The sequence below is a fragment of the Pistacia vera genome, unplaced genomic scaffold (genome assembly GCF_008641045.1).
Source record: "Pistacia vera cultivar Batoury unplaced genomic scaffold, PisVer_v2 Contig114, whole genome shotgun sequence".
NCBI lineage: Eukaryota > Viridiplantae > Streptophyta > Magnoliopsida > Sapindales > Anacardiaceae > Pistacia > Pistacia vera.
Genome location: NW_022195182.1, coordinates 289,865 through 310,624, shown reverse-complemented (window position 1 = coordinate 310,624; position 20,760 = coordinate 289,865). Strand labels below are relative to the sequence as shown.

The window sequence follows — 20,760 nt, the reverse complement described above, 5'->3', positions numbered from 1 at the left end:
CATCGAAAAAGAAAAAGAGCATATCACCTATCTAGAGATGGGGAGTCGGGGATTGGGACGGGGTCGGGGTCGGGCCCAAAATAATTCCCCAACCTTAGGGATAGAGTTTGGCTTCACCCCGATCAATAGGAACCCATGGGGGCCCAACTCGCCCCGAGCCCCATATATATATATATAAGTTTCATTAAAAAAAACATAATATCATTTCATTTAAAAAATTTAATAGAAGATCTTTTCTATGCAATCTTATCAATATTCAATAAATCTTGTTAATCTTATATTAATTTGAATGGTTGAAAATTAATCAATGAAACAAACTAAACAAATTAATTAAAAGAAAGAAGATGAACTTTACTTGGTTTCATTAAATTATTATCACACTCTCGTTTTTTAAAAAGTTTCCACCATATTTTTGATGTTGTGCTTTCCTTGCAATGATGATGAGTTCGTGCTTTTTAGTATTAATTTTGAAGTGTATTATTTCTATACTATATAATAAAATAATTTTATTATTATTATTATTATTATTATTATTATTACTGCATTAAAATAACAGAGTATCATTTCATTAAAAAATTTTAATATAAGATATTTTCTATGCAACCTTATCAATATCCAATAAATCATATTAATCTTATATTATTTTAAATAGTTAAAAATTAATCAATAAAGCAAACTAAACAAATTAATTAGAAGAAGGAAGATGAACTTTATATAAGAACAAATTAGAATCATTGTAAATTAAAATTACCAATTAATTAAAAGAAGGAAGATGAACTTTATGTGTATTATAAAGATGGAGAGAGAGACACAATAAATTGTAGCACAAAAGTCTAATATCCAATTTTAGACAATAATATTTGCTAAATTCTAATATCTAATTTTACTATATATCTAACAAGTTACTAATGTTATAACTAACAAGTCTTAGTACATATTATAATTGATCATGGATTATATGTAACAAGTCTTACTATATTATAATTAATTTGTGACATTTCATTTAAATAATATTTGTAATTAATCTGTCCATTAATTTTGCTTGTATTCTCCTATTCATTTTCTTTTCTAAAAAAAAATCACATTTGTCAAGAAATTACCGCTTTAATAATTATTATTTTCACACTATTAATTGATCAAATGTGATTATAATTATGTAAACATTGAGTGAAATCATATACAAATAGGTAATAATAAATGTTTTTGTATTCAAATAAAAGCTAAATATTCAAATAAAAAACCACGTGCTTCTAAAAATTAGATACCAATATTAATGTACTTTTAAAAAATAAAAAATAAAAAACCTAAGGCTCTAAAGGCATGAAAATCCTAACCTAGTCTACAAGCAATAATCCTAAAGCCCATCAAAGCCTTAACCTAGCCCATAGTCAAGAATCCTAAAACCCATCATAATTGTTGACCCCGCAAAGACCCCATTGACCGGGATGGGACTAAGGGTCAACCCAATACCCGCAAGCCAAGCGCAGGATCCCCCTTCATCCCTGACCTCAGGGACGGGTCCCTACACTCATCAGCAGATTAAGCTAAACTAAATCCAAACTTGAATTTCTCATCTCTTATTAATCAACTTTTCCAAGGAATGATAAATAAGAGCAACAATGATGTCTATGCTTATGTGATTTGGTTTAATCTTTCATCGTGCCTGGTGGAGCAAACAAACATAGGATTTTCTGATGTTTTGTACCTTTGACTCGGTGAATGAAAAAAATTTAAAGATTTCACTCTTCTTGTAACAATATTTCCATGGTGAAGGACAATATTATTTCAACTCCAGCTATAAATGGCAGTATTCCTCAAGGGATTACCCGAAAAAGGATCATCAAAATAAAAAAAAAAAAAAAAAGTCATAGGTGTATCTACCATGACTATTCAAATCATTCTTGTTCATGCACAAAGTATTCTAATTAATCAAAACAGTTCCTATTGTAAAAGAAAGCATTAAATTCTTGGATGAGAATCTGAAGATTCTAATTCCAAAGTAATGCATAGTGTAAATGACACGTAATACTGCGTAAGATGATAATGATAATTTTTTCTGGATACAACTTGAAAAGTATGGTATTAGTCTCAAATTAGCTCTGCGATCCCCGTTCTGAAGTTATCCCAAGAGGCATCAATGCCATTGATGATGTTATCGCATTCATGATATTGACTCAAAGCATTGTTGGATGTTCTTGGTGATTCCACAAGAATCCTGTCTTGTTCCTCTAAAGAAGCAATGCATTTATTTTTCTGCTGAAGTTGCTTTCTTAGCTCCTCTTTCTCCTTAGTTGCAACCTTAATATCTCTCATAAGTTGGACAAATTGGCTGTGTTTGCTTGACAATTCTTCCTTCAGAGTGGTTACTTGTTCTTTAACATTTTCAATCTCCCGAATACTCTATTGACATTGAGAGTATGTAAATGTCTCTTCAAACACTTAGCATACGGAAGCTCAAAACCGTGTCAAGCATATATATGGTGAAGTAGTCAATGCTCATCAACAACATAAGGGATGAAAGAAACTTATCCCTTTGATTTTGACAAGTGAGATGCTCAAATCCATGAGACAGCAGCGACGGATAAACTCCTTCGCATCGTTTATCTCATGACTACTTACCGTTGGCTGCTGTGAACACCCTGGTAGAACCTCAAGAGAGTCGTCAAGCATACTCTCATGTTTTGCAATGAAGATCCTTGCATCATCTATAGCCGAGAATGAAACTTGAGTAGTGCCTTGTAAAGAGGAAAAAAAAAATTAAATTCAAAGTGATCGAATCCATATAGAAGTGAAAGCATATTTCTTGATCAAGATACGAGAAGAAATGAATTACCTCACTCTCTAGTTGGCTGAAGGTACAGAGCTAGCAAGGCTTCTGGCAGAAGCTTGAAAAGAGGGTTGTGGAGCTACTAAAAGGGCCAAATAAGTGTTGGAAATATCTGCTGGAGAAGTTGGCAAAGATGTTGTAGTGAGAGGATGAGATTCAGCAGAATTATATGAGAGGGGAGGAATCTACGCCTGCAATAAAAGAAGTCACAAGAAACCGAGCCTAAGGAATTTTCATTCATTTATTGGAAGGGGAGAAAGTTACCATGGTTAAAGGAGGTGCAATAGGTTGTATTGAGGTAGTAGAATCTTGGTCTTTGGAATGAAGAAGAAATGGGAGCTAGTCGCCTAGTCCTGGTTCCAATGCCATTGCAGGCTCATCTATTAAAAAAAAAAAAATGATACGTTAGTTGAGATACAAGTTGGAGTGAACATAAAACAATTAAGGAAAGAAATTACCTGCAGTTCCCTCAACTATAAGGTTCCTGACTTCCATTGTCTCATTGACAATTGTTGCTTCTTTATCAGATTCAAAGATACTAGTCAAGGGTTTTTATGCTGGCGCTGTTTTCGAGAAAGAAGCAGTTTGGATAATCTAATACACAAACTAATATACATGAGCCTGGAAACTTTACCTGCAATTGTAGGGTTTCAATCAAATAAAGGAAGGAATAGTAAACAAAAATTGTATTTGAAACCCATAATCTCAGATCATAGATTGATGTTAATAACCCATTCAAAACAAACATATATATAAGATTAAACAATCGCAATAATCATACCTTCAATTAGAGGCTCGTTGGGGTAATGTAGAAAAATGCTATCACTTCAAGGGCAGAAGTGCACCCTTAAAAAAAAAAATTCTCTCTGCAACCTTTTAGCTTGGGAGGCAAGATTGAGCTGATGAGCAATGATGAGCAAATAGGGTTAAGGCCCCTTTTTATAGGCAAACCCTAACCCTAGAGCTCCTTGTGATATTACATGAATACTTCCACTGATATATAATTTAATTAGACTTTACTTGGTGCCAATAAAAAGTCAGTTTGGTATTTAATTATTATTGCCTTAATCATACAATAATAATTCACTACTTAAAATGCATATACACCAATATATATAAGTAGATATGTAATCTTACAAATTAAATCCAATGTTAAAACTGGACAAAGGCAACAACGTTCCAGCAAATTTAATTGCATCGTAAGCATTACCAAAATACCCCTCGTCCTGAAATGACGAAATTACCCTTATTCCAAATATTCTTTTCATTTGTCTTTTAAGTGTGCGGCCCATAGGCTTCTTATCATGTTGACAGTGGGTAATATCACAATTGATACTCAATGAATTATCTTATTACACACAGACTAAGATTGACCTCTAGCTAGGCATCATGATGACCCGATAGATTTGGATTCAGCGTCAACTACTAGTCAACGACATGGTTACCGTGCAATTGAATCATTTCATCATCTATTATCTCGTCAAGATTTGAAGTATAAAAATAATGTCAATTTCAAATGTACTACCTTGACCTATTTGTAATCGGTAATTCAAACTAACAACTTACTGAATTTGAGCAGCAACTTAATTCCACTATGGTTACAGTTTTATGATTGTTGTCATTTACTAAGTTACTTAATGAGATAAATTCTTTTGTATCCAAGAATGATGAATCCTGTGTCGATCCACCATAACTATAGTGTACTTCTAAATATAGCCAATCACTTCCATTCTATTAGCCCTAAATAGGACTATGTTCGGTCAAATTGCATCGATATTTACACATAGCGCTTTGGTGATCTCAAGTCTAAGGATCATAAGCACCACCATCTATTAGAGGATGTATTCCATAGACATTTCAGGTTACCATCTATGTGGAATTCTCTGGTGGGTTTGTTCAGTGAACTTGTCAACTACAACCACCCATGCATCACACCAAGTTGTCCCCAAACAACTTTAACATGCAAGATATGTTACCATCTTTCGATAAGGTCGTAAAACACGATGATAGCCTTACCACATTATATATGCCTTTAATTCAGGATAATATTGTGGCTACGAGCAATTTTTAGAATGGCCACCAATGTGCTTATAGGGCTTTCACAATCAAGACTTATCACTACTTGATTCCCTCATTATGGTTCTACCATTCTAAGGACATATATTATAACATATATGAAATATAATGTACATAACATAGAGATGCCTTTTATTAATGTCAACATGTTTTACAAGTAGTCAATAACTACAATTTGATTGGCTTTAGGGCACCTACCATAATAGTAACATCTATTATATCATTTGAGATACAAGCAATTCCATTGCCTTCAAGATTAGAGCCAAGATTTTCATTTTTTTAGAGGGCTAATTCAAGTGAGCCAACATCATGCTATTCTTCTGTTTTGATTTCCTCATTGGCAGGTTTAGGATCTTGAGTGTCTGCAATTACTTTCAGAACCAAATTCAATAACCACACTTGTTCTGATGGAGTCTCAAGCAGCAACAAGTTGATCTTGTTTGTAAAAACCCTAAATATGGCTAATATTCCTAGAGGGGGTAAATAGGAATCAATAAAAATTATCACAGAATAAAAACTATCACCACAAGCAATGACTAATGATGAGTTTATGATGCATGATTAATTCAATTGCATATGTAGCAAGTGCACTAGTCGCAAAAAGTAATAAAGTGATGAAGTGAATATCGTCCCTAGGGGTGAGCACGGGTAACGGGTGGAACCGGAGCGAGAATCAGAACCTACTCAGAACCGGCACTGTGCAGCTAGGTTCCGGTTCCATTTATTGGAACCGACACTTTGCTGTTCTGGTTCCGGTTCTTATGTGTGAAGGAATTAGAACCGAAACTGGAACCTGAAACGGGTACCCGGTTTGGAGTCTCCTTGGAACCTATAGCGGGTACCCAATTTGGAACCTGTTTGGAATCGATTTTTGGAACCTGTTTTGGAACCTATTTTGGAACCTGTTTTAGAACCTAGGCTCCAATGAAATATTTGTGAATAATGGGGGGTTTCATTATTTTACACATAAAAAATTTAAAATAGAAAAAGTTAAAATTTTAGAATAACCTAATTAAATAAATATACAATGATACTGATTACATATAAACTACACCGTATGAAAAACTATAATATATTAATATTAAAGTTTTGATTAATTAAGTTTATAACTGGAATTAGGATCCAATTAAAAGTGTTTTAATGTTATTAAAAGAATCATTTTTGAATAAAATAGTATATTTGATTGAATAATAATATATTTAGTTATTTACTTCAATTATCAAGTTTTAAGCATATCTATAGTAAATTAACAATTAATTAATTATATATGATAAATTCATAAACATTAATAAATTTAATTACAAGTTAAATATCATACTTAATCAATTATAACATTACATTATAGTTAAATGATTACTTAATTAATTAGAATTTTATAACATTACTTAATTGATTTATAGTATAATTAATTATAGCATTACATTAATTGATTACTACTTAATTAATTGACTTATAACATTTAGTATATGTTAGGGCCAAAAATCGGCCTTGGCCCAAATAGGAAAACGGGCTCGACAGTGAAGAAGAAGCCAGGTCCAATCTCGATATGACCCAACCGGATTAGGCCTATTCGGTACAAGATATAGCTAGCCCAAACCATGTGGGCACGAGCCTCCTAATCCCAGTCCATTTCCTAGGTCCATGGGTGAGTCCAGAGCCCACGACCCACTCAGAATACTTTCCTACTCCTGATCAATCTCCTATTCAAGGTCACCTTTCTATTCCTGATCACTTTCCTACTCGAAGTTACTCTCCTAATCATAATCACCTTCCTATCTAGACACTAGTAAGACAGCTTAGCACGACCCTAATTCTTCTAGGGTTTGCATCAGAGTCACACTAGGACTCCTACTTTTACCAGGATTGGGAGACCAGACAGTCACTATATAAGTAGAGGCCAGCCCTCTCACAAGGGACATTACATTACACCTTTACACTGAAAGCTCTGACTTGAGAGCTCCGTATCACCGCCGTAGTCATAGTCCCCGACTAGACTTCCGGTAACCTCTATTCCCTAGCCCTTACTATATTGACCTCTCTCAGCCTTGCTGACCTGAGAGTTGGAGTGCCTGTAGCAAACACCACCCCGGTGTTTCCCGTTCGCTTCACGTGTTTGTTTCTTTACGTGTGCAGGTGCAGCAGATCGCTAGTGGCCTCAACCTCATGGGATTAGTCCCCCCTTCCGTACAGGTAGATTTTTATGTCTACAGTTTGGCGCCCACCGTGGGACCTCTAGCAATCATTCGACTCGACGAACCTTGCTACGTGGAGGAACATTCCATGGTTGACAATCTCGACAACGTTAACCCCGGCCTCGAGGCCAGACTGGAGGCTTTGACCGCTCTCATGCAACAAAACTCAGACAAGGTGGCCGTACTAGAAGTTGAGAACAATGCAATCCGGACCGAAAACGCATCCATTAGGGCTGAAAACCAGTCTCTTAAAGAGAAGGTGAGTTAATTCTATGATCTCGAGTTCTTGCCCAACCAAGTACCCCCCAATCGGTTCCGCGCCCCTGTCCCATCCATGCAACCTCTCTCCATACCAGAGCATCGACCTTCGTTCTCGGGTAAAGGGTCGCGTCCATTAAGCGCACTGGCGCTCGACGACTTCATCCTGACTAATGGAGACAAATATATGCCAACAGAACACCATCTAGGCAATCCATCCCAGCCTCGTGATCAAGACGATCCAGTAACAGAAAGCCCGCATCTACAAGACCAGCCCATCCTTATCGTCCCACCTCACCACCAGTCAACCACCCCAACACAAACCCCTTTCGGCTCAGTTCACCCTCGCAGGTGTGAACCAAACCAACTCTAGCACTCGAGCCCATCCAAACCAACTCTAGCACTCGAGCCCATCCATCCTGACGGACCGAGTAACTACCAGACGACTCCCCTGACTATTCATGTAGGATGGAATAATAGAACAGTTACAATGGGAGTCATCCAACCAGAAGGAATGAACAAAGATCCATGCTACCAAGGAATGCATGACGGAATGATCCATTAGTCTGCCCCTCGAGGGGTGACCCAATGGAATGTGCCAGGACGAATACAATAACAGACCCAGTAAGACGGGATGACCTGGTAGTATCCCCCTCTCCTATGGAACAAGTACTGGCCAAGAGGCTAGCCGATGTGGAGGTAGTGATGAGATGCATTCCAGGAATGCCGGTCCCAACCAAGAAGAGTAGGCCCCACTGTTACGCTGATTCACCCTTTGTGGATGAGATCGCCTTGGCCGACATGCCCCAGAAATTCACCATCCCTAACATGAAACCATACGATGGTACCACCAACTCAAACGACCACATAGCCTCATACAAACAGTGGATGTTCACAGTCTCAATACCCCGACCGCTTAGGGAAGCCTGCATGTGCAAAAGTTTCGGTTCTAGTTTATCCAGCCCGACACTCTAGTGGTACACGAACCTCCCGAACGGATCCATCGATTCATTCGCCCAGCTTACCGACACCTTCGTGGAATAATTTACCAGTAGCAAGAAACTAGAGAACTATCGGCCGACCTGTATCGAATATACCAGAGAAGGGGAGAGCCACTGAGAGAATATGTTAGCAGGTTCAACAAAGAAAAGATTTCTATCCCGTCATGTAACCCCGAGACAGTTGTGGATGCCTTCAGGAAAGGCCTCCTCCCGGATGGAGAACTGTACAAAGAACTTACAAAGCTGGGTTGCACCACAATGGAAGACGCTCTGGCCCAGGCAGTGATCCAAATAAGATGGGAGGAAGATGAGATGAACCGAGTAGCTCATTCCAGATATGAATCAAGGCAGAATGACAGGAAGCCAGAGCACAGACCGGTAGAACACCGCTACCAACCCCCAGCACGTAATACGGGCCAAGTCAGAAAACCGTATGATAGCCAACCCGCGAGAAACGATAGCAGACAGTTCGGATCGAACCAGAACAAAATACCGAAATACAACCTCAATGTCGAACCAACCCAGGTCGTAGCAATAATGAAAGGAATGGGATCCACCGTCAAGTGGCCTGGCAAGCTCAATCCCGAGGCAAGGTGAGACACAACCAAGTGGTGTGAGTTCCACAACGACCATGAGCACAATACCGCAGACTGTATTGCCTTGCGGCTCGAGGTTGCCGCACTTTTGAAGAGGGGACATCTCCGTGATCTGCTTACTGATAAGGGGAAGAACACCATTAGCCAGAAAAGTTCTAAAGAACCATCACCCCCTCTGCGGGAACCCATGCCGAAAGGTTTTTGTTCGCTCATCTCCAGAGGATCAGAGATCAGTGGGTTAAGTTACTCATCGGCCAAGCAGTATGCTAGAGCCAACCACCACCATGAAGTCCAGTCCATCCATCCGGCCTTGCAATCCCACTCTCATCAAGTAATTCAATTTGAAGATGACGAGCCGGTCACCTTGGCCGCTCCTTATCACGATGCTCTAGTTGTCTCCCTGCAGACCGCCAACATCCTAGTGAAAAGGGTATTCATAGATGGAGGCTCTTCAGTGAATATCCAGTTCCTCGAAGTAGTGAAGGCAATGGGACTAGAAGAAGCAAACATCAATAGGCGGTCGACGCTACTGGTAGGGTTCAGCTCTGAGTAGAAGTACACTATAGGGGAAATCATCCTCCCTATCTACGCCGGCGGGGTAAACAAACAGATTGTCTTTCTAGTAATCGACTGCCCGTCACCCTAAAACGTCATCTTGGGCTGACCTTGGATCCACGACATGCGAGCAGTCCCGTCAACCTTCCACCAGACGATCAGATTTCCAACCAAGTGAGGGGTATGAGAGATCAAGGGCGACCCTAAAGCGTCCAGAGACTGTTATAAGAACGCCTTCAAGAGTAAGGGTAATTCCTCATAGCAATTATAGTCTCATCCAACCCCTCTGACCGAGCCGGATCAGCCCTCAATAGAAGAGTTGGATGAAGTACAGATACACCCAGGCCCCGAGAGAAAGACCCATATAGGTTCCCGCCTCAATCCCGAGACAAGAGAGAAGCTGATAAAATTTCTCAAACAGAACCAAGACTGCTTCGCCTGGTCCTACGCCAGCATGATTGGAATCAGTCCAGACACAATGGTCCACCAACTCAAGGTAGATCCAGATCATCCACCAGTGAAGCAGAGAAGAAGGAAATTCACACCAGAGCGGAATCGGATCGTCAATGACGAGATTGAAAAGCTCCTAAGCAACGGCATGATCAGAGAGGTCCACTACCCCGATTGGCTAGCGAACGTCGTGGTCGTAAAGAAAAAGAACGAGAAGTGGAGAGTCTGCATCGACTTCACTGACTTGAACAAAGCCTGCCCCAAGGATTCTTTCCCACTCCCATATATCGACATGATGGTAGATGCGACCGCAGGCCACGAGCTCCTTAGCTCAGTGGACGCCTTCTCTGGATACAACCAGATCTTGATGCATCCAGACGATCAAGAGAAGACAGCCTTCATTACAGAGAGGGGAACCTACTGCTACAAGGTAATGCCAATCAGACTCAAGAACGCCGGGGCCACCTACCAATGGCTAGTCAACAAGATGTTCTCCGACCACTTAGGAGAGACTATGGAGGTTTACATCGATGACATGCTTGTCAAGTCCCTGATTACCGAACAACACCTTGACCACCTTAGCCAGGCATTCGCCATCCTCTGAAAGTACAACATGAAGCCAAATCTAGCCAAGTGCTCATTCGGCGTCTCATCAGGTAAATTCTTGGGCTATATGGTTACTCAGCGAGGGATAAAAACCAACCTCGACCAGATCAGAGCGATCCTCAGCATACCATCCCTGACCTACATCAGAGACGTCCAGCACCTTGTAGGACGAGTGGCCGCCCTGAGCCGCTTTATCTCCAAATCAGCTGATAAGTGCCACTTATTCTTCCATGCCCTTAAGAAGTCCAAGAAGTTCGACTCGACCCCTTCTTGTGAAGAAGTCCTACAACAGCTGAAGAGGTATCTGACCACCCCCCTGCTTCTTTCCAAACCTGTGGATAGGGATAAGCTTTACACTTATCTGGCGGTCTCAGAGACAACCATATCAGTAGTACTAGTTCGGGAAGAAGAAACGAAGCAGTCACCGGTCTACTATATAAGCAAGTCGCTCCTCGACACAGAAACTCGGTACAATCAACTGGAAAAGCTGGCCCTCGCTCTCATCCATGCATCCAGGAAGCTCAGACCATACTTCCAGTGCCACCCCATAGTTGTAACCACCTCCTTCCCACTCAAGAAGATACTGCACAAACCAGAACTATCAGGCTGACTCATGCAATGGACAGTAGAGCTCAGCGAGTTCGACATATCCTACCAATCCTGCACTGCCATCAAGTCCTAGGCACTAGCTGACTTCATTGCTGACTTCATACCAAGCACCACCACCCAAGCTGAAAGGGAATTACTATGCATGAACGGTGCACCACCTTCCAAGTGGACTCTCCTAGTGGATGGATCAAGTAATAAGAATGGAAGCAGACTTGGAATAGTATTGATCACACCAGAGGGAGACATCATCCAGCGAGCAATCCGGTGTGGGTTCAAGTGCATGAATAACGAGGCCGAATATGAAGCCCTCCTAGCTGGACTTTCCTTGGCCAGAGAAATTGGAGCAAAGAGACTGGAAGTGAAGTCCGATTCCCAACTCGTGGTCAATCAACTACAAGGCACGTATCAAGCACGCGACTCAAAGATGACATCCTACTTGAGCATGGTAAAAAAGCTACAGGCCCAATTTGAAGAGTTCTCCATTGTACAAATCCCTAGAGTTGAGAACTTCCATGCTGATGCCCTTGCCAACCTTGGCTCGACACTCCCATGTTCCTCCCAGTCATCCATTCCTCTCTTATTCATCCAGTGGCCAGCCAACTGGAAGGAACAACCATCAAACAAGCCTCCCGTAGAAGCCATGGGTGTCGAACAAGCCGACTGCTGGATGACTCCGATGGTAAGATACCTTGAAAACGATGAACTCCCGGCTGACAAGAACGAAGCACGTCGACTGAAAGCAAGAGCCACCAGTTTCACCATACATGAAGGCCAACTCCTTAGAAAGTCATTCTCGGGCCCCTATCTCAAATGCATAAGCCTAGAAGAAGCCCAAAGTGTTCTAGCTGAACTCCATGACAGCGAATGCGGGAACCATGTTGGGGGACACAGTCTTGTACATCGGGTGATCATCGCTGGATATTACTGGCCGACCATACGCACCGATTCGACTGCTTATGTGAAGAAGTGAGACAACTGTCAAAGGTTTGCCCATGTCTCACACCTCCCACCAGAGCGACTCCACTCCATCCTTACACCTTGGCCATTCATGAAGTGGGGAATGGACATCGTGGGAAAGCTACCTACTACACCTGGGCAACGAGTCTTCATGTTAGCTGTGATAGACTACTTTACCAAGTGGATCGAAGTTGAAGCCTTCGCACAAGTCAGAGATCGAGAGGTAAAGGCCTCCATCTAGAAGAATGTCATTTGCAGGTTTGGAATACCAAAGGAGATCATCACCGACAATGGATCCCAGTTCATTAGCTCAGGCTTCAGGGATTTTTGTGACATGTGGGGAATAAAACTGAGCTTCTCAAACCCCCCGTAACCCCTAGTCTAACGGCCAGGCTGAGTCATCAAACAAGACAATCATTCAGACATTGAAGAAGCGATTACAGAAAGCTAAAGGTGCATGGGCAAACGAGCTACTTGGAGTCCTCTGGTCATACCGAACCACGGCTCACTCATTGATGGGCAAGACCCCATTTTCCCTCACATACGGTTTTGAAGCAGTCATCCCAACCGAAGTATCAGTCCCGTCCACTAGGCTCTAATAGGCGGACGAGGAATCAAACAGTCACAACCTCTGCCAGAACCTAGACACTATCGACGAATTATGGGAACGGGCGAGCATCTGCAACACAGTTTATCAGTAGTAGGCCGCTCGACACTACAACCGCAATGTGAGGATCCGCACTTTCAAGATAAGCGATTGGGTCCTCCGTAGGGTCTTCCAAAACACCAAGGAGATCAAGTTTGGCAAACTCTGCCACACCTGGGAAGGCCCCTACAAGATAACCAAAGAAGCAGGGAAGGGCGCCTACAAACTCCAGACCCCCGAGGGTAAAGACATCAACAACAGTTGGAATGCCGTTCACCTCAAACGCTACTACTTCTAAGTGAACTTTGTCTTTTGTCTTTTTTCTTTTTTCCTTTTTTTATTTTAAAAAGGATGAGTGGGCTTATCTACCTCCTCTTAGATAGTCGGCCTCATGGCCAAATATTAATGAAGTACTATTCAGAAGTTTTCATCTTCAAATCGACCCTTGTCGATCAATTATTTACACCTTCAGATTGGCCCTACCCGATCCACGTACTGGCACCTTCGAATCGACCCTGCTCGATTTAGGATAACACCTTCAGATCAGCCCTGCTCGATCCATGTACTGGCACCTTCGAATCGACCTTGCTCGATTCACGATAACACCTTCAGATCGGCCCTGCCCGATCCTCATACTTACACCTTCGAATCAACCCTGCTCGATTTATGACAACACCTTCAGATCGGCCCTGTCCGATCACCGTACTTACACCTTCGAATCAACCCTACTCAATTCACGATGACACCATCAGATCGGCCCTGCCCAATCCACGTACGTACACCTTCGAATCTACCCTGCTTGATTCACGATAACACCTTCAGATCGGCCCTACCCAATCCTCATACTTACACCTTCGAATCGACCCTGCTCGATTCACGATAACACCTTCATATCGGCCCTGCCTGATCCTCGTACTTACACCTTCGAATCGACCTTGCTCGATTCACGATAACACCTTCAGATCGGCCTTGTCCGATCCATGTACTTACACCTTCGAATCGACCTTGCTTGATTCACGATGACACCATCAGATCGACCCTAGTCGATCCACGTACTTACACCTTCGAATCGACCCTGCTTGATTCACGATAACACTATCAGATCGGTCCTGCTCGATCCACGTACGTACGCCTTTGAATCAACCTTGCTCGATTCACGATTACACCTTCATATCGACCCTGCCTGATCCTCGTACTTACACCTTCGAATCGATCCTGCTCGATTCACGATAACACCTTCAGATCGGCCCTGCTCGATCCACGTACTGGCACCTTCGAATCGACCCTACTCGATTCACGATAATACCTTCAGATCGACCTTGCCCGATCCACGTACTGGCACCTTCGAATCGACCCTGCTCAATTCATGATAACACCTTCGGATCGGTCCTGCCCGATTCACGAGTTTATATCTTCGGATTGGCCCCAATCGGTTTACAAAGCTTAGCACGATTTATGACTCACATCACCTAGTCGGCCCAATCCGACCCAAGAATTGACCTTCAGATTGACTTCGTTCATCCAAGAGACTACATACTTGATCGCCCAGACCGAATGAATGGTCTTTACACCTTCGATAAGCAGGGCGCCAACTCAGCCCAACATAAGGCCTACAAGCCTTAGCCACTGGGCCACTCTAAAGTAACATATACGACATAGTGCACCTATAAGTAAAGAAACAACGAACAATTCATTCATCTACGAAGACAGCATCAGAAGTCAAAATGGCTAGGTGTAATATATATAGCATCAAACAGCCCAGTTCAGAATGCAAAAAGGGCATCGCAGGCCCCAAAATAAACAAAGAAAAATGCTAAGTATCTTCAGCGCGAGTCGTCTCCTCCATCGCCGACTCGGTCACCATGTCTGCACCGCCAGCGCTCAGCCCAGCAGCCTGGTTGCTAATGTCCCTAGCACCCGATGGCCCTGGCTGACTAAGGTTAGGAATCTGCTCCTCGTCTTGCCCCCTGGATGACCATCTCCCTCTTCTAGCAACTCCTGCATGAGCTGGATGAGAGGTCCTCCCTTCCTTGAACTCGAGCATGAGCTCACCTTAGGCCTTGATAATAGCATCATTAGCAATGGAGATGCACTGCTCCCTGAGAGACTCAACCTCTGCGGTTCTCTCGGCCAACTCACGCCTCAATCTCTCCACCTCATGCTCACTATTCCTGAGACGCTGCTGACTCTCCTGTAAGAATCAGCATGCATGAAGAGTGGTGGAGATGAAGAATGAAAGCATGGATTCAAAAATCGGTTTTTAAACAAAGCATGGAAATGAGATTATACCTTCTCCTTTGCTTTGGATTGATGAAGATTAGCCCCAAAAAGATGAGATCTCCACACTTTAACACCACCTTGAGAGGTTTAGAGAGTGGTCGTGGCTTTTAGAGAGAGTTTTAGTTTTGCTTTGAGTGAACAATGTGTGTTATGAACAAAAATGCAACCTTTTGCATTTATATATACTTGGGCAATTTTGCAATTATTTATTTTTCACTTCCAAGCCCAATAAAATCTTATTTTATAAAGGGACCTCACGAATTTATTATGCTGCCCTTTGAATAATCAATATTATTCAAGGGCCCATGTAAACTAAACTAGTTTACATTAACAACCCATAAATTTACCCTTTTTACCCTTTAACTATTAAAAGGTTATTTTTGTTCATCTCATTAAATCTTAACACTTTAAGATATAATAATTAAATATAATTAATTATTGCTTGACCATTTTAACCCTTAAAATGTCACAAACAATTTTCTATGTAACTATTACCATAGAAATCTCGTTATTACCCTCAGAAGGTGCTAGCTCTCTTCGGATAATCATTTCTCTCTCTCATCCTTCTCTAACTTCTCAAGGCTATTGGTGTGACCATGTAGGTCCACCATGGATTAGCCGTAAGCCGGTTCTAGATGAATCCGGAAACCTATCAGGAGGCCCAACGACTATGATAAACATCTAGCAATGTGCCATAGTCCTTAAACCACGATGAAGAAATACTTCATCGAACCCATTTTAGATCATACATACCATGTAGGTAAAGTCCCTCCATTGAGATATCCTGATCGAGCATGGATTCATTGAACGTCAAAATCCTAAACCCAATCTTCTACCGAATCGTCGATCAATATGTCCGGAACTCGTCATCACAAACTTGCTTTTGTATGACTAATAATAGACTCTGGCCAGAGATTCTGTTTTCTGACATTTATCGATGTTCGTCTAGGAACTCGAATCCGGATGGAGTCAGCGGTACTCCCAATCCTAAATTTCAGAGTCAATGGATCCCCTCTTGACCATCGTTCATTTTCACATATGAACAACGCATGACCAAATAGGCTTTATTATACGAAACATGATTAGTCTCGTACTTATACACCATATGAACCTTACGCATCCATATCGGATCCGACTACATTGTCTCAGGTCAAAGGACTACATCGTGCACTGATATAACCAAACGATAAATCATTGACTACATGCTTTTCCAAGTGATTTGTCGTTATTCGGTCACGTTCGAAAAATATTTCACCAACTTTTAATCCATACCAATGCCCCAGTGACATGACTATCATCGTCATCCGTACTTATATCAACTCATGATATCTTTTGGAAGCATTCGATATGCCTACTGTGCAATATAGTTGCCCAAATTATATTGCTTCTGTAGGGAACCCTTTTCGATAATTCATTTACCAATTAAATGAATCATCTGGACAATTCATATACATACTTTATTTTAAATGCATGACTGAATAAAGGAAGAAATTTATATATATGAATTGAAGAACTCTTTCTTCCATTATTTATGATATATATATAGATATAAGACAAAATGCTCTGAAACCGACAACATGAATGGTTTCTAGGGCATACACTATTATACACTAACAAACTCCCACTTGCACTAAAGCCATTCGATGTTGTATCTCATACCCATCTTCTCAAGATGATGGTCCAATTGCTTCAGTGTCATCGCCTTAGTCAGTGGATCAGCTACATTTTCTGCTGAAGGAGTCTTCAGAATTATAATCTCTCTAGCTCCAACGAATTCTCTCAAAATGTGATACTTACGCTGAATGTGTTTGGATTTTTGGTGTGCCCTTGGTTCCTTTGCCTATGTAATAGCTCCAGTATTGTCATAGAACATGCTTATCGGGTAAGCCATGTTCGGAACCACATCAAGTTCAATTATGAACTTTTGCATCCAAACAGCCTCCTTCACTGCTTCCGAAGCAGCAATGTATTCAGCTTCTGTAGTGCAGTCAGCTGTGGTTGTCTGTTTGGAACTTTTCCAACTAACAGCACCTCCATTACATATAAAAATGTACCCTGATGTAGACTTTCTATCATCAATATTTGATTGGAAATCAGAATCTGAGTATCCTTGAATGTTTAACTCGAAACATCCATGACTCAGAACTAGATCCTTAGTTCTTCTCAAGTACTTAAGGATCGATTTTACAACCGACCAATGTTTCTCCCCTGGGTTTGACTGATATCTGCTCGTAACACTTACAGCATAAGCTATATCAGGTCTTGTACATAGCATTGCGTACATTAAGCTGCCTATGGCAGATGCATAAGGCACATTAAGTATCCGCTACCGCTCTTCATCGGTCTTTGGACCCATCTCCTTAGAAAGATGAAGACCGTGAGTGAAGGCCAAGAGACCTCTCTTAGAGTTCTCCATGCTAAATCTTTTTAGCATTTTCTCTATGTACAATTTCTGGGATAATCCAATTACCCTTTTCGTTCTATCCCTATAGACATGAATGCCAAGGACATAGGTCACTTCTCCTAAGTCTTTCATCGAGAAGGTTTTGGACAACCAAACTTTAACCTCTGTCATCATGCCTATATCATTTCCTATCAAAAGTATGTCATCTACATATAATATGAGAAATATGATGGCATGATCTTTAACCCATTTGTATACATAGGGCTCATCCGGATTCTTGACAAAACCAAACGATTTGATTATGTCATCAAATCGAATGTTCCAGCTTCTTGAAGCTTGCTTCAAACCATAAATGGATCGATGCAATTTGCACACCTTATGCTTTTCAGCAGAGGATACAAAACCTATCGGTTGTTCCATGTAGATGTTTTCCTCAATAAACCCATTGAGGAAAGCTGTTTTGACATCCATCTATCAAATTTCATAATCATGGTATGCTGCGATGGCTAGCATTATACGGATGGATTTAATCATAGCTACGGGTGAGAAGGTTTCCTCATAATCCAATCCTTGTTTCTGAGCATAACCTTTCGCCACCAGTTGAGCTTTGAAGGTCTTTACCTCCCCATCCTTGCCAACTTTTCTCTTGTAGACCCATTTACAACCTATAAGAACTATTCCCTCTGGTGGATCCACAAGCGACCATACTTGATTGGCATGCATTTATTCTATCTCAGAATCCATCGCTTCCAGCCATTTTCCTGAATCTCTATCCAGTATTGCTTCTTCGTAGCTTCTAGGATCATCACCATGATCATCTACTCCCACTAAGTAAGATTCAAAATCTTGCTCATGTAGGAATGTAACTATTCATAGAAATCCCGTTATTACCCTCGGAAGGTGCTAGCCTCTTTGGATAATCATTTCTCTCTCTCATCCTTCTCTAACTTCTCAAGGCTATTGGTGTGACCATGTGGTCCCCATGGATTAGCCAGCCGGTTCTGGATGAATCCAAAACTCTTCCAAGCCCAACGACTATGGTAAACATCTAGCAATTGTGCCATATTCCCTAAACCACGATGAGAAATACTTCATCGAACCCATTAGATCATACGTACCATGCAGGTAATGACCATAACTTGCTCAATAAAAATCCAATTGACGAGCGGCTTGAATCTTTGGAAACTAGACAGACAAGTCTTTAATTTGATATATTATACGTTGAATTTGGATAACTGTAGACTCACTTCCAAACAACTCATTTTATCATCACACACATTTTGGTTTCTTCTATTTCTCGGTTTTCACTGAATAGTTAGTAGTAAATTGGCCATAACTTGCTCAATAAAAATCCAATTGATGAGCGGTTTGAATCTTTGGAAACTAGACAAACAAGAATTTAATTTGATAAATTATACACCGAATTGGGATAACTGTAGACCCACTGATGAACAATTCATTTTATCATCACACAAATTTTGGTTTCTCCTGTTTCTTAGTTTCCACTGAACAGTCGGTAGTAAATTGGTCATAACTTGCTCAATAAAAATCTAATTGACAAGCGGTTTGAATCTTTGGAAACTAGACAAACGGGGCTTTAATTTGATAAATTATACGTTGAATTTGATAACTGTAGTCCCACTGCCAAACAATTCATTTTATCATCACACATATTTTGATTTCCCCTATGTATTAGTTTTCACTAAATAGTAAGTAGTAAATTGGCCATAACCTGCTCAATAAAAATCCAATTGACGAGCGATTTGAATCTTTTAAAATGACATAGACAGGGCTTTAATTTAATATATTATACGTTGAATTTAAATAACTGTACACCAAATTCCGAACCATTCATTTTATCATCACACACATTTTGGTATTTTGAATATATGGAAACTACACAAACATGGCTTTAATTTGATGTATTATGCACTGAATTTTGATAACTATAGACCCATTGTCAACCATTCATTTTATCATCACACACATTTTAGTTTCTTTTGTTTCTCGGTTTCCACTGAACAGTCAGTAGTAAATTAGCCATAACTTGCTCAATAAAAATGCAATTGATGAACGGTTTGAATATTTGAAAACTAGATAGACCGAGCTTTAATATGATGAATTTGGATAATAGTAGACCCATTACCAAACCATTCATTTTATCATCACACACATTTCAATTTTCTCCCGTTTCTCGGTTTCGCACACAGAGGTCTTCTAGAGCCATCAACAATCTTCACTCATTCAACATAATCTAAGTTGGCAAAATCATAAAATGGTTTAGGACCTCCCAGACAAGACGGGGAATAGGAAGCCTTAGCCCGTCATGGAACCACTTCTCGTAAGCACTCACCCAACCTTTTACCTCTCAATTGACCCTCTCATACGACTTGGGCACCCTAATTTCGATGATTTACCACACGTCACTCTTTTTTAGCAAGGGCGGATAGTCCTTACTTAGTATCCTGCTACCGAGCTAACTCAGATCGTCCTCAAAGCCACTACTGATGGAGGACAAACTTCCAGAACTGTCGACGTCATCAGAGTCTTCCCCACTCATCCCTTGCTTGTTTGAATCGTCGTCACCCGAAGCAGCACTGCTTGGCCCAAGAGCAACCACATTCACCCCCTTCAGTATGCCGACCGGAACATCTCCATCCACTAGCATCATTACCATTGTTGGGGCCTCCTTGTATTCATTCCCAACTCCAATCTCCACCCCACTCGATGAAAGAACAACATGCATGAAGAGTGGTGGAAATGGAGAATGAAAGCATGAAAGCTTGAACTCAAAAACCGTTTTCAAACAAAGCTTGGAAAAAAGGATTATACCTACTCCTTTGCTTTGGATTGATGAAGATTAGACTTAAAGTAATGAGACCTCCACACTTTAACACCACCTTGAGAGATTTAGAGAGTGGCCGTGGCTTTGAGAGAGAGTTTTTAGTTTGCTTTGAGTGAACAATGTGTGTTATGAACTAAAATGCAACCTTTTGCATTTATATATACTTGGGCAATTTTGCAATTTTTTGTTTTTCACTTCCAAGCCCAATAAAATCTTGTTTTAAAAAGGGAGCCCAAGTATTTATTATGTCACCCTTTGAATAATCAATATTATTCAAGGGTCCATGTAAACTAAACTAGTTTACATTAACAACCCATAAATTTACCCTTTTACCCTTTAACTATTAAAAGGTAATTTTCGTTCATCTCATTAATCTTAACGCTTTAAGATATAATAATTAAATATAATTAATTATTGCTTGACCATTTTAACCCTTAAAATGTCACAAACAATTTTCT

The 20,760-nt window shown here is 40.8% G+C and overlaps 1 long non-coding RNA gene across 1 annotated transcript; it reads right to left on the bottom strand.

Moving 5' to 3' along the window:
• Window positions 1-1,934: 1,934 nt before the first annotated feature.
• Window positions 1,935-3,455, bottom strand: LOC116144258. Its single transcript, XR_004130238.1, has 4 exons — window positions 3,286-3,455; window positions 3,092-3,207; window positions 2,834-3,018; window positions 1,935-2,735 (listed from the first exon to the last, which is right to left on the bottom strand). It is a non-coding gene; the product is annotated as an uncharacterized LOC116144258 (long non-coding RNA).
• Between the last annotated feature and the right edge of the window lie 17,305 nt (window positions 3,456-20,760).